Consider the following 15,192-nt stretch of genomic DNA (forward strand, 5'->3'; position numbering starts at 1 on the left):
TACCCTTCTGGGCTAAATCCTTACTGCAACACATGCAGGACCTCATTACACATGTCAATCATGGTTTATCCATCGAATTCCCTTTTTAACCTCAACCGAGACATTTATCACAATTTATACTTGAACATGCATTTCATAGAATTTCATGTTATTAATAAATGAAATCATAATTCATTCATAAATCATATAATTAAGCACATTGATTATTTACTTTAAGTTATCCGAACTTACCTGGTATTCATTTCGGTGTCGTGTTTCGGTTATTCCGAAACCTTTCGTTTTCCTCGATCGACCTCCAGAATTTTTTCCTCGGGGTCTGTAACAATAAAAATAGATAATTAACACTCCACATTATACATTTTAAGTCTAAATTCCACCCCCGGTCCAAATGACCGTTTTGCCCCTAACCTTTCACATTTTTACGATTTAGTCCCTAGGCTCGTACAATGAAACGCATGCAATTTCTACCTTACTCAAACCTAGTCGAAAACTTTTCCCTCTTATGGTAGCCCACATTTTCCATTATTTTCACATTTCTACGACACATTTTACAACTTTTGCAAAAAGGTCCCTTTAGGGGTTTTTCATGAAAATCACCTAGGAAAAGTTGTTTAACACACTTCAAACTTTCATATTCCTCCATAAAACATCAAAATACAAGTAACTCATACATGGGTAAATTTTAAGCATGAACCCTAGCATGAAATATGGGTAGAAATAGAGAGAGCAAGGTACCGGGATTTCAAAATTACAAAGAACATTAAAAACGGGGCTTGGGAGCACTTACTATTGAGCTTGGAAAGCTTGAAAACCTTAGCTATGGAAACCCTAGAAATTTTGGCAGCATGGAGAAGAAGAATGGCTGATTTTTGGTACATTTTTCCAATGGCTGATTTTTGGTACATTTTTCCCATTTTATTTCACTTAAATGCCAAATGACCAAAATGCCCTTAAGCCCTTTCTTTGAAATTTCATCCATGCAAGCCCATTTTTGACCAAAAATTTAGAAATTGGGAAAATTGCTCCCCAAGACCTTTTATTTTATAATCTTAAGCAATTTCGTGCAAATTTCTTCTAGAATCCAAGTTTTGCAATTTATTCAATTTAGTCCCTAATTTTCCAATTGGGCACTTACTCAAAAAATTCCTTCATAAAACTTTAACACATGCATATGCTCATATTCTAAGTCTCGTAATAATCATAAAATAAATTTCTTGATGTCAGATTTGTGGTCTCGAAACCACTATTCTGACTAAGCCCTGTTTTTGGATGTTACATTTCTCCCCCTTTAGGGACTTTCGTCCTCGAAAGTCTTACCAGTGAATAGATTTGGATATTGGCTTCTCATGGTTTCTTCTGATTCCCATGTAGCCTCTTCTGCACCATGTCGATGCCATTAAACTTTTACTAAGGCCACATCTTTTTTCCTCAGCTGTTTAACCTCACAAATCAATATCTTAATTGGTTCCTCTCCATAGGTCATGTTCGGTCAAATTTCAATCTCAGTCAGCGAAATTACGTGAGAAGGGTTTGATCGGTATCACCTTAACATAGATACATGGAACACATCATGAATCCTTTCCAGTTCAGGTGGTAATGCCAAGCGATAGGCTAACGGTCTAACTTTTTCAATGATCTCGTACGGTCCGATAAATCGTAGACTCAGTTTGCCTTTCCAGCCAAATCTCAACACCTTTTTCCATGGAGATATTTTCAAGAATACTCTATCTCCAACTTGAAACTCAATTTCCTTTCTTTTCAGATCAGCATATGACTTTTGCCTATCCGATGCCGCTTTCAAACAGTCTCGTATCACATTAACTTTCTCTTCAGTTTCTTTAATCAAATCAACTCCATGAATTTGATTTTCCTTAAGTTCTGTCCAATACAATGGAGTTCAGCACTTCTTACCATACAAGGCCTTATAAGGTGCCATCTTCAAACTCGTCTGAAAACTATTATTGTAGGCGAATTCTACTAGCGGCAAATATTTTTCCCAGCTATCCTGAAATTCAAGGATGCAACATCGTAACATATCCTTAAGAATCTGAATCATCCGTTCAGACTGACCATCTTTCTAAGGATGAAAAGTTGTACTAAAGCTTAACTTCGTACCTAAGGCTTCTTGTAATTTCTTCCAGAATCTCTTAGTGAACCTCGGGTCTCTGTCAAAAATAATCGACACTGGTACCCCATGCAATCTTACAATCTCAGAAATGTACAAGTTAGCCAATCTATCGAGGGAGTAATCTATCTGTACCGGAATGAAATGAGCTGACTTCGTCAACTTATCCACGACAACCCATACAACATCTTTCTTCTTCAGAGTCAATGGCAATCCTGTCACGAAATCCATAGTAACTCTATCCCATTTCCATTTGGGGACCATCATAGGCTGTAGCAATCCTGAAGGCACTTGATGTTCAGCTTTAACTTGCTGACATACTAGGCATTTCGACACAAATTCAGAAATATCTCTTTTCATGCCATTCCACCAGTACATTTTCTTCAAATCGTTGTACATTTTGGTACTTCCCAGGTGAATTAACAAACGGTTGTTATGTGCTTCTTGCAAAATTTTCCAAATAAGTTCATTGTTTTTGGGTACACAAACCGTATCTCTGAACATCAAACATCCATCAGAACCAATCCGAAAATCTGATCTAATGCCTGACTCACATTGAGTTCTTTTAGCTTGCAAATCATCATCATTAGTTTGAGCATCATAGATTTCCCGAAAGAATGTCAGCCTAGCCTCTAGCTCAGCCAAAACTGAACCATCATCAAGCAATGCCAAATGAACATCCATGGCACATAATGCAAACAAGGATTTTCTGTTCAACGCGTCAGCGACCACATTTGCCTTTCTTAGTTGATTGTCAATAATCAGTTCGTAATCCTTGATTAACTCTAGCCACCTCCGCTGCCTCAAATTTAATTCTTTTTGAATAATCAAATACTTCAAACTTTTGTGGTCAGTGAATATGCGGCAAGTCTCACCATATAAATAATGCCTCCAAATTTTCAAAGCAAAAACGATGGCAGCAAGTTCTAAGCCGTGTGTAGGATAGTTCTTCTCATGCAGCTTCAACTATTGTGAAGCATAGGCTATTACCTTGCCATCTTACATAAGTACACAAACCAGTCCATTTGAGGACGCGTCACTGTAGACTAAAAATTCTTTTCCCGACTTAGGCAATACTAAAACAGGAGCTTCAGTTAACAGTGTCTTTAACTTTTCAAAACTTTTTTGGCACTTTTCCATCCATTCAAACTTAACGTTTTTCTATAACAATCTCGTCATTGGAGTTGCTATCATGGAGAATCCTTTCAAAAATCTTCGATAGTAACCGGCTAAGCCCAAAAAGCTTCTAACCTCGATTACATTCTTAGGTGGTTTCCATTCGACGATAGCAGAAATCTTACTTGGAGCGACTTGGATGCCTTCACCCGAAACAATATGACCCAAAAATCCAACTTCCTGAAGCCAAAACTCACTATTGCTAAACTTGGCATACAATTGCTTTTCCCGCAAAATCTGCAACACAATTCTCAAGTGCTTTGCATGTTCTGACTCATCTTTGGAATAAATCAAGATGTCGTTAATGAACACAATGATAAACTTATCCAAATATGGCCGGAAGATCCTATTCATTAGCTCCATGAATATGGTTGGTGCATTCGTTAACCCAAACGGCATGACAAGAAATTCATAATGATCATACCTTGTTTTGAAAGCTGTCTTAGGTACATCCGATTCTTTAACTCGCAGCTAATAATAGCAAGACCTCAAGTCTATCTTAGCAAACATAGTAGCTCCTCTCAATTGATCGAATAAGTCGTCGATCCTTGGTAAAGGATACTTATTCTTGATAGTTACCTTGTTAGTTTGCGGTAACCTATGCATAACCTCATCGAACCATCTTTCTTCCTTACAAATAGAACGGGAGCACCCCAAGGTGAAAAGCTCAGCCTTACAAAACCTTTATCCGTCAGCTCTTGCAATTGTGCTTTCAACTCTCTCAATTCAGTTAGTGCCATCCGATACGGAGCAATTGAAATAGGAGCTGTCCCTGGCACCAACTCAATACCAAATTCTATTTCCCTTTCAGGAGGTAATCTGGGTAATTCTTCTGGAAATACATCTAGGTACTCACATACTATACGCACAGACTCAATCTTAAACTCTGTTTCCCTAGTGTTCAATACAAATGCAAGATAGGCTTCATACCCTTTTCTCATATATCTTTGAGCAATCATTGCCGTGATCACAACCGGAGGTGTACCTAACTCTCTTGAATCAACATGTAGAATCTCACCATCTGGGCATTTCAATTTAATATACTTACTACCACAATTTACAATTACATCATGCAGTGCTAACCAATTCATACCAAGTATTACATCAAATTCATCAAATGGTAACAACATAAGATTAGCCGGAAAACAATGACCCTGAATCGTCAAAGGACAATTCTTACAGACTTTATCAACCATGACTGATCTACCTAGTGGATTCAACACTTTAATAATAAATTTTGTAGGCTCAATGAGTATGTTCGTTCTAGATACCAAGCTTATGCAAATGTATGAATGCGTCGACCCCGGGTCAATTAAAGCAATAACACTTATATTAAAAAGGGAAAAAGTACCCGTAATAACATCAAGAGCAGAGGCTTCCTCTTGGGCGTGTATCGTATACGTTCTTGCCAGGGCTCGAGCCTCTAGTTTCGCAGTGTCTTTAGCCGCAACTCGACTGCCACTGGCACTTTTAGGATATCTCAGAGGTCTACCTCGTGAAACGGGAGTATTCGACTTCGGGCTACTTCCACTTCTTTCTCGACTCGCTCTGGGCAGTCCCTGAGAAAGTGGTCAAGAGATCCACATCTGAAACATGCACGGCTCTTAACTCGACATTCTCCATAGTGAAATATGTTGCAACTCATACACTTCAGCTTTTCATCATATACACTCCCTACACTAGTTACCATTAGGGAGGAAGACTTTTGGCTTTGTCGTTTAGAGCTTCTTGCTTTACTCGAATATCCTACAGATGAAGTAGAGCGTTCATGCTGGCTCATTGATTTCTTTGTGGGAAACGAGAGTGTTTTACCACTAGACCTCTTGCTCGCGACTCGGGCCTCTCTCTTTGCTTGCTTTCTTTCATTGTTAAGTTCCTCGGCCTTCTTGGCCCGATTAGCTAATGCGACAAATTCACGTATTTCTAGGATTCCAATCAACAACTTAATTTCCTCATTCAGACCTTCATGAAGCATTTACACATTTCTAACTCGATTTAGGCCCATTCAGTTGCGTACTGAATTAGCCTCACGAACTCTCGTTAGATGATACGCTTTCTGATCTTGTTCCTTGTTTGAGTTCCAGGAACTCCTTTCGCTTCGAGTCTAGAAACCGTTGGCTAATGTATTTCTTCCTAAACTCTGCTTGGAAGAAATCCCAAGTGATATTTTTCTTTGGCACTACTGAGGATATAGTATTCCACAAATGATACGCAGTATCCTTCAGGAGGGATACAACACACTTTAAACACTCCTCAGGTGTGCACAACAAATCATCTAACACCTGTGTAGTGTTCTCAAGCCAAAACTCGGCTCTTTCAGTACCATCATCAACTTTAGCTCTGAATTCCTCAACCCCATACTTTCTAAGCTTATCAACAAGGGCTTTAGCAATTCTTACCGGTGCCATACCTCGTGGCACATCCTCATCATGTCGGTTAGAGGATGGGGGAGGTCTTGGTATGTTGGGGCGATTCCTTAGGTAATCCCCAAACCATTTGTCCATCATATCAAAGAAGGCGGTTTGAGCCTCTTCCCGGCCTTCAGACATAAGCCTTCTACTACTACGAGATATAGCTCATTGCACGGAAGCTAGAGCATGGCTCTCGGCTCCCTCGGACTCATCTTGTGTTTGATTGGAAGACATTTACTATATTCAAAAACAATTTGAATAGTTAGGTGACGTCACACTATCAATATTTGAATAATGGCATGTATAGAAAGCCTCAATACTCTCTACGGTAGTCCTAGAATTGACCAAACTGTAGCTCTGATACCATTAAATATAACACCTCTCACCCGTATCTGACGCCAGGATAGGGCTCGAGGCATTACAAGGATTTCACGTTCATAAATATATTAAATCAAGTCACTAAGTTACGCTCTAATTTAAAACTTTTAAAATATATATATCCCTTCCCTTAAAGAGGCCTTCGAGACCTAAAACATGTCTAGAGGCTACGCGGGAAAAAACCGAGAACGTTTGATAAACTTTGGGTGCCTTGGAAAATTTCTTTTAACTTGAAGTGTCACACGCCCGTGTGACTTGGGACACGCCCGTGCAAACACCCCGTGTCCAAGACTTGAGCATTCTGTTCAATTCACACAGCCAAGACACACGCTCGTTTATTTAGCCCATGTTCATTTAACAGACTTACCATTTTAGATGCAGGGGACACACGACCATGCCACACACCTACGGGTGTGGCCCGTGTGTCATACACAGCCTAGGCACACGCCTGTGTACCCAACTGTGTAGACCCTATTAAGATATTTTCCAAGCCTATGGTCACCACCTTTTAACACTTATACTTAATGAATATTATAAACAAAGTAAAACATAATTATGCTCTCATAAATGATCTTTCCAAAAACTCATAGCATGGAAACCTCATATCATTGGTTTCGTACATGCTAGGTTATTTCCCATCTTATATTTATGTGTTGTCATACCACTTTAATACATTCAAGATTGGCTCATTCTTATGACTCATTGTCAATTGGAATCCAACCATCGCACATGATTACAAACTTGCATAGAAATTTTGTAGGTCATAGCCTACTTCAAAACAAGCCGATCTCTATGGCCATAAACAAAAAGATAGATTTATCTTTACAAGCCTTCATTTGGCAAAAACAAATGACACATATAACAAAATACTCAAAAGACCTATACATGCCATTGAACAATTTATAAATTTTTTTATACCAAAGTTGATTTATTTGATATTATGCTGACTCTCCAACCGTCCTCCAATCTTTACGAGTCTTTGAGCTCTGTGAAAGATAGGGAAAAGAAAGGGGTAAGCATTTTCTTGCTTAGTAAGCTCGAATAACCGGAAAGTAACCAAGTAATTAGCATGAAATCAAATTAGGCAATAAATTCAATGAGCATAGGATGGCTTCCCTATCACTTACACTCAATCAATAAGTTAGCCACATAACAATGCACTATAAAAGTTATCTTAGATGAGCTCATCATTCAACATCTCATATATATATATCACATTAATCGTGGTGAGTTTCTAGGACATCTCGATGGAATACCCATTTACCGTCAATTCGTACAATGATCGTTTCAGATATGCACTCCCATGAACCTTACATCTTATGGCGGGATTACCAGTCCAGGCTAAATCCCCCATTTTAGAAACTCATAAGGTGATGTCGGGCTTACCAGTCCAGACTAAATCCCTTATAATGACAAAAACCTTTATTGGGCTCTGATCTGAATTACCAGTCCAGGCTAAATTCAGATCCTAATCAGATTACCCGTCTGGGCTAAATCCATAATGCACACATATTCTTTGGGAGGCTCGACCATTCCAAGGAACACCCGTCCAGGTTAGATCCTTTCATAAATGAGATCAACAGATTACTCGTCTGGGCTAAATCCTTACTAAAACACATGCAGGACCTCGTTACACATGTCAATCATGGTTTATCCATCGAATTCCCTTTTTAACCTCAACCGAGACATTTATCATAATTTATACTTGAACATGCATTTCATAGAATTTCATGTTATTAATAAATGCAATCATCATGCATTCATAAATCATATAATTAGGCACATTTATTGTTTACTTTAAGTTATCCGAACTTACCTGGTATTCGTTTTAATGTCGTATTTTGGTTATTTCGAAACCTTTCGTTTTCCTCAATCAACCTTCAGAATTTGTTCCTTGGGGTCTATAACAATAAAAATAAATCATTAACACTCCACATTATACATTTCAAGTCTAAATTCCACCCTCGGTCCAAATGACTATTTTTCCCCTAACCTTTTACATTTTTACGATTTAGTCCCTAGGCTCGTACAATGAAACGCATGCAATTTCTACCTTACTCAAACCTAGCCGAACACTTTTCCCTCTTATTGTAGCCACATTTTCCATTATTTTCACATTTCTACCACACATTTTACAACTTTTGCAAAAAGGTCCCTTTAGGGGTTTTTCATGAAAATCACCTAGGAAAAGTTGTTTAACACACTTCAAACTTTCATATTCCTCCATAAAACATCAAAATACAAGTAACTCATGCATGGGTAAATTTTAAGCATGAACCCTAGCATGAAATATGGGTAGAAATAAAGAGAGCAAGCTACTGGGATTTCAAAATTACAAAGAACATTAAAAACGAGGCTTGGGAGCACTTACTATTGAGCTTGGAAAGCTTGAAAACCTTAGCTATGGAAACCCTAGAAATTTTGGTAGCATGGAGAAGAAGAATGGATGATTTTTGGTTCATTTTTCCCATTTTCTTTGACTTAAATGCCAAATGACCAAAATGCCCTTAAGCCCTTTCTTTGAAATTTCATCCATGCAAGCCAATTTTTGTCCAAAAATTTAGAAATTGGGCAAATTTCTCCCCAATACCATCTATTTTGTAATCCTAAGCAATTTCGTGCAAATTGCTTCTAGAATCCAAGTTTTGTAATTTATTCAATTTAGTCCCTAATTTTCCAATTGGGCACATACTCAAAGAATTCCTTCATGAAACTTTAACACATGCATAATCTCATATTTTAAGTCTCGTAATAATCATAAAATAAATATTTTGATATCGAATTTGTGGTCCTGAAACCACTCTTTCGACTAAGCCCTATTTTGGGATGTTACACTATGTGTATGATGCTTGATTAATTCGTATTAATATATTAAAAGAGTGTTTATTATAAACTATTGATTATTTATGGTACGAACTTACTAAGATTTAAAGCTTACTGTGTGGAATATTCTCTGTTTTACAGTGTTATAAAGCTAGCTCGAATTTGGGGACCGTCAGTGACATCAACCACACTATCAAACATCTATTTTGGTACCATTTTGAGAGTTGTATATATGGTATATGGCATGTTTAGGCTAGTGTCATTTTGGTATGTTTTCTGTGGTGATTAGCCGTGAGACTTGGCTTGTAAATATTGGTATGTATGGCTTCGTAAGTTAGCCTAATTGGTATGTTCGATAAGTAAGAAATGTGATGTTTATAATGTTCATGTGATGGTTTAAATATGGGATCTTGAATTGGCAAGTTTTATGGTATGCAATAGGTGATAAGATGATGAGATTATACTTTTGAAACTTTTGTGAGTTTTAATGATTTTGGTATATTTAGGTTGTGGAATTGAGTAGTGAATTGGATGGTATTTGTATGTTATGCAATATGTATGAAATGGTTGATTTGGCTGCCTATAATGATGCAAAAATGTTGTGGTTTTGGTGTGGTTGAGATAGATGGGAAATGTGGCTTAAACCAAGCCTAATTTCACCCCACACAATTGAGCACATGAGCGTGTTTCTCGACCGTGTGTCTGTTGTGATTAATTATTCAAGTCAGTCTCAAGCACGGCCTGGACACATGGGCGTGTCAGGTGGCTGTGTGAGGCACATAGCATTGATACATGAGCACGTGTGGCCATTTCGAAAGGTACACAGGCTACACACGGGCGTGTGGTCAGCTGTGTGACCCAAGTTAATTTTGTTTAAGTTTCTGAAAAAATTGTATGTGCTCGGTTTAGTCCCGACCCCTTTCTAAAGCATGTTTAAGGTCTCATAGACTATGTAAGGGACTTTGTAATGATGTGTGACAATAATGCTATGGTGATTTAGAAATGAATTCAAGATGTTTAGATTTGTCTCGTAACGCCTTTAACTCTAGTTTGACAACGAATAGGGGTTAAGGGTGTTACATCAATAGATAGTGTGAGTTGAAGGTTCGATCCGTCCAAAAGTCGGCAACAACGATCTACAAAATAATCCACAAAAACGAATAAGCTTATAGAGCTTAGTAAGAACATAGTATGTCATTTAACTTAACAAAAATTGAATAAAATTCATATTTTACTTGATTCAAAGTTACTAGAGTGTAAATCGGGTCACGTATGTGCAATTCGGGGGCACGCATGTGCAATTTAGGGGTACCGAAGTACAAACAGGGGCATATATGTGTAATTTAGGGGTACTAAAGTACAAACAGGGGCACATATGTGTAATTCAGGGAATAATTAACTATAAGCATTTAATTACATAACTATAATGTGAAAATACAAGTAAAAATTCAATTACATATGGAAATACTATGAACTTACCCTGACAACTAGAGTGTAGAAATACGATTGAGCTAATCCATGATTTTCACCTTTCCTCGATTTAGATCCAGTTAAGATTTATCTTGATCTAAATAAATAATTATATTCAATTAAGTATTTCAATCAATCTCAACATTCAATTGAATCCATAATTCATATTTATGCATAAATACAATTTTTCCCCAAACATTTTAACTTTTCACAATTTAGTCATTAAGCTCATAATTTAAAATATAAGCATTTTAATCCCTATTTCATGCTAGTTGTATCATCTCAATTTTGGGCCTAGTCGGAACAGTGGTTTCAGAACCACAAATCCAAGGCCGGAGAAATTATTTTTGATATTATTTTATATGCTATAGCATGATTTTATAGATATTTGAAAAGTTTGGTGAATTAATTTTAGCAGTTGCATGCTTAATTTCGAAAAAGGGATTAAATCACATAAAGAGTGACAATTATGTTCTACTAGTCAAAAGTGTTATGTAGCTAAAGAAATTAGATGTGGAGGTCTTTATTGAGTAAATAGACCACTAATAATGAGTGGTGGATGGACATGGAGACAAAAAAATCAAAATGGTCAAAGTTGGTGGCTTTAGGTGACTTAATAGGTAGAATAATAGTAAAATAAAAAGAAAAGCTATCATCTTTTTACTTCTCTTTCTTCTCCACTGGTTCTTACCCAAGGAAATGACCATGGAAGCTTGAAAAATTCAGCAATTTCTAACCCTCACAAGTAAGTGATTTTGATGGTCATTTTTGATGATTTTTGTATTTTTGGAACCCTTGTAGCTTAATCTGGCTAATGAGGGGACTATTTTGCAAAATGGTTGAAAGTCTAGAGTTTTTCCATGAGAATATTCATGCTGTTTGCTGCATTTTTATGCAAGAAAATGAATATTGGTTGTTAAATAACAACTTTTGTTAAATGATTTTCATGAAAACAACTAAAATGGATCGTTTCGTAAAAGTTGTAAAATAGGTGGTAACTGTGTAAAATAATGGAAAATGTGGGCTTCCCTAAGCATGAAAAAGGTTCAGCTATGCATAGGTAGTAAAGAAATTGAACACATTTCAATTTTACGAGCCTAGGGGAAAAAGTGTAAATATGACAAAGTATAGGTGTAAAAATGTAATTTTACCAAAAATGTGAAATTAGGCTAATTTGAGTTGCATAATGAATAAATAAATTAAATGTGTTGTTATAGATCAAGGAAGATGAAATTTGAAATTTAGATCGGGGGAAAAGAAAGATAATCAAGTAATTGACTTATTTCGTTGTTTCATACCGAGGTAAGTTCATATGATAATAAGCATTAAATTTGATATGTTTAAATGCTTAATCGATATCATGTATTATTTCGTATGTTATTATTGGATCATGAGCAATATAAAAATAAGAGATCGTATTGAAAGATCAAATTATGAGAAATATAAGGTTAAGCATGATCGAATTACGACATGTTATGAATTGACGGTAAAGACCATGGTTGGACCATGATGTGTAACCGCGTAAAACCACATCTGGGACATGGCGTCGGCATTGTTATGTGAGCAAGTGTAAGACCATGTCTGGGACATGGCATCGGCATCGTTATGTAAGCCAGTGTAAGACCATGTCTGGGACATGGCATCGACATGAGGCATCGTGTAAGACCATAGTAGGGCATCGATATGAGATTTTCATGTAAGACCATGTCTAGAACATGGCATCAGTACGATACATCATGTACGAGTTTTCCCGAGTATCCTTGGTATCTCAAGAGGTTCAACGAGTAAATCCAATGATTTTGTCAAAGAAATGGTAAGGTATGATCATGTTGAAAGGGTATAGGTATGTACGCAAAATTCATGAGTAATGAATTTGATGTATATGGAACATTTGGTAAGAATGTAAATGACTAAGTCTTACATATGAAAATGATCGATGACCTTGTGATTATAAGTCTATATTTATGATGTATAAATAGGTGGTAAATTTGATTGATGATCATGTGTGAGGCTTTTAGGCCAAATTAAATTGAGACATGATAAGTTTAAGTTTTGTTGTTGATGTACAGGTTAAATTAGCCAATGAATGGCACGTAAATATTTGATAATGGCTAGTTAAGGACATGCTTTGGTGTTATGTATGATTAAATGGATGTTAATACAAGGAAATCATGAAAGAGTAAAGTTAGCAGTAAAATAGTTCTGGACAAGAGCAATTATATAAACTTGAAAAATCACAAAAAATTGTGCAAATTGAATTAAAGGTTGAATAATATATGAAATTAAATCTTATTAAGTCTAGTTTCATACGAAAGAAACAGGGCAAGCAAAAAAATTTCAAATTATGAGATGTTTGAATTTTTGTGGGATAGGACAAGGATGAATTCGGAATCCCCTATTCTGAATTTGGAAAATCATTCAAAATAGTATAAAAATAATTACGAGCTATGATTTATATTTTTTAAATTATTAATGAATTTATTTTCATGAGAATCAAACCAGAACATCATCTAATTCTCGTATGAGGAGATAATTAATTTTTAGTGAAGAGGGTCGAAACTATCAGACAGCAGAATAGGGATGATTTTAAAAAATAAACTATACTTATTAGCTACACCAAAAATTTTGAAAATTTTATTGTAAGGAGATATTTGAGTTTAGTTTCAGGGAAAATTAGAGGAACTTAATTTGGAGTTTCGTAGCTCAAGATATAAATAATTTAGTGACTATAACTTGCGTAGACAACTTGGTATGAACATAAGTGAATAGTGGAACTTTGTGCAATTATGATTGCATTATCTTGAGAACATATTATGAGGATTGTATTAAAAGATCAAATTAAGAGAAATGCAGGGTTAAGCATGTTCGAATTACGACATGTTATGAATTGACGGTAAAGACCATGGTTGGATCATGGCAATATGTGTAACCGTGTAAGACCATGTCTGGGACATGGCATCGGCATTGTTATGTGAGCCAGTGTAAGACCATGTTTGGGACATGGCATCAGAATCTTTATGTGAGCCAGTGTAAGACCATTTCTAGGACATGGCATCGGCATGGGGCATCGTGTAAGACCATAGCTGGGCTATTGGCATCGATATGAGATTTTTATGTAAGACCATGTCTGGAACATGGCATTGGTATGATACATCATGTACGAGTTTTCCCGATTATCCTTAGTATCCTAAGAGGTTTAATGGGTAAATCCAAAGATTTTGCCAAAGAAATGATAAGGTATGATCATGTTGAAAGGGTACAGGTATGTACGCAAAATTCGTGAGTAATGAATTCGATGTATTTGGGACATTTGGTAAGAATGTAAATGAGTAAGTCTTACCTATGAAAATGATCAATGACCTTATGATTATAGGTCTATACTTATGATGTATAAATAGGTGGTAAATTTGATTGATAATCATATGTGAGGCTTTTAGGCCAAATTAAATTGAGACATGATAAGTTTAAGTTTTGTTGTTGATGTATAGGTTAAATTGGCCAATGAATGGCATGTAAATATTTAATAATGACTAGTTATTGGAATGGCTAGTTAAGGATATGCTTTGGTGTTATGTATGATTAAATGGATGTTAATTCAAAGAAATCATGAAAGAGTAAAGTTAGTAGTAAAACAGTTCTGGATAGGAGCAATTGTATAAACTTGAAAAATCACCAAAAATTTTGGAAATTGAATTAGAAGTTTAATAAGATATGAAATTAAATCTTATTGAGTTTAGTTTCACACAGTAAAAACAATGCAAGCAAAAGAATTTCATATTATGAGATGTTTGAATTTTTGTGGGTCAGGGTCAGGATGAATTCGGAATCCCCTGTTCTGACTTTGAAAAATCATTAAAAATATTAAAAAAATAATTACAAGCTATGATTTATATTTTTTAAATTATATTTTTTAAATTCTTAGTGAATATATTTTGAAGGGAATCAAACCAGAACATCATTTGAGTCTCGTACGAGGAGATACTAAATTTTTAGTGAAGAAGGGTTGAAACTGTCAGATAGCAGAACACGGACGACTTTAAAAAATAAACTGTACTTATTGGCTAAACCAAAAATTTTGAAAATTTTATTGTAAGGAGATATTTGAGTTTAGTTCTAGGGAAAATTAGCAAAACTAAATTTGGAGTTCCGTAGCTCAAGATATAAATAATTTAGTGACTATAACTTGCGTAGACAACTTGGTATGAACATAAGTGAATAGTAAAAAAATCATTAAAAATCATTAAAAATAGTCAAAAAATAATTACAGCTATGATTTATATTTTTTAAATTCTTGGTGAATATATTTTGCAGAGAATCAAACCAGAACATCATCTGAGTCTCGTATGAGGAGATAATAATTTTTTAGTGAAGAAGGGTTGAAACTGTCAGACAGCAGAACAGGGACGATTTTAAAAAATAGATTGTACTTATTGGCTAAACCAAAAGTTTTGAAAATTTTATTGTAAGGAGATATTTGAGTTTAGTTTCAGGAAAAATTAGCAAAAATTAATTTGGAGTTCCGTAGCTCAAGATATAAATAATTTAGTGACTATAACGAGTTTTCTTGAGTATCCTTGGTATCCCAAAAGGTTCAACGGGTAAATCCAAAGATTTTGTCAAAGAAATGATAAGGTATGATCATGTTGAAAGGGTACAGGTATGTACGCAAAATTCATGAGTAATGAACTCGATGTATATGAGACATTTGGTAAGAATGTAAATGAGTAAGTCTTACCTATGAAAATGATCGATGACCTTATGATATAAGTCTATACTTATGATGTATAAATAGGTGGTAAAATTGATTGA

The sequence above is a fragment of the Gossypium arboreum genome, chromosome 3 (assembly GCF_025698485.1).
Source record: "Gossypium arboreum isolate Shixiya-1 chromosome 3, ASM2569848v2, whole genome shotgun sequence".
Classification (NCBI taxonomy): domain Eukaryota; kingdom Viridiplantae; phylum Streptophyta; class Magnoliopsida; order Malvales; family Malvaceae; genus Gossypium; species Gossypium arboreum.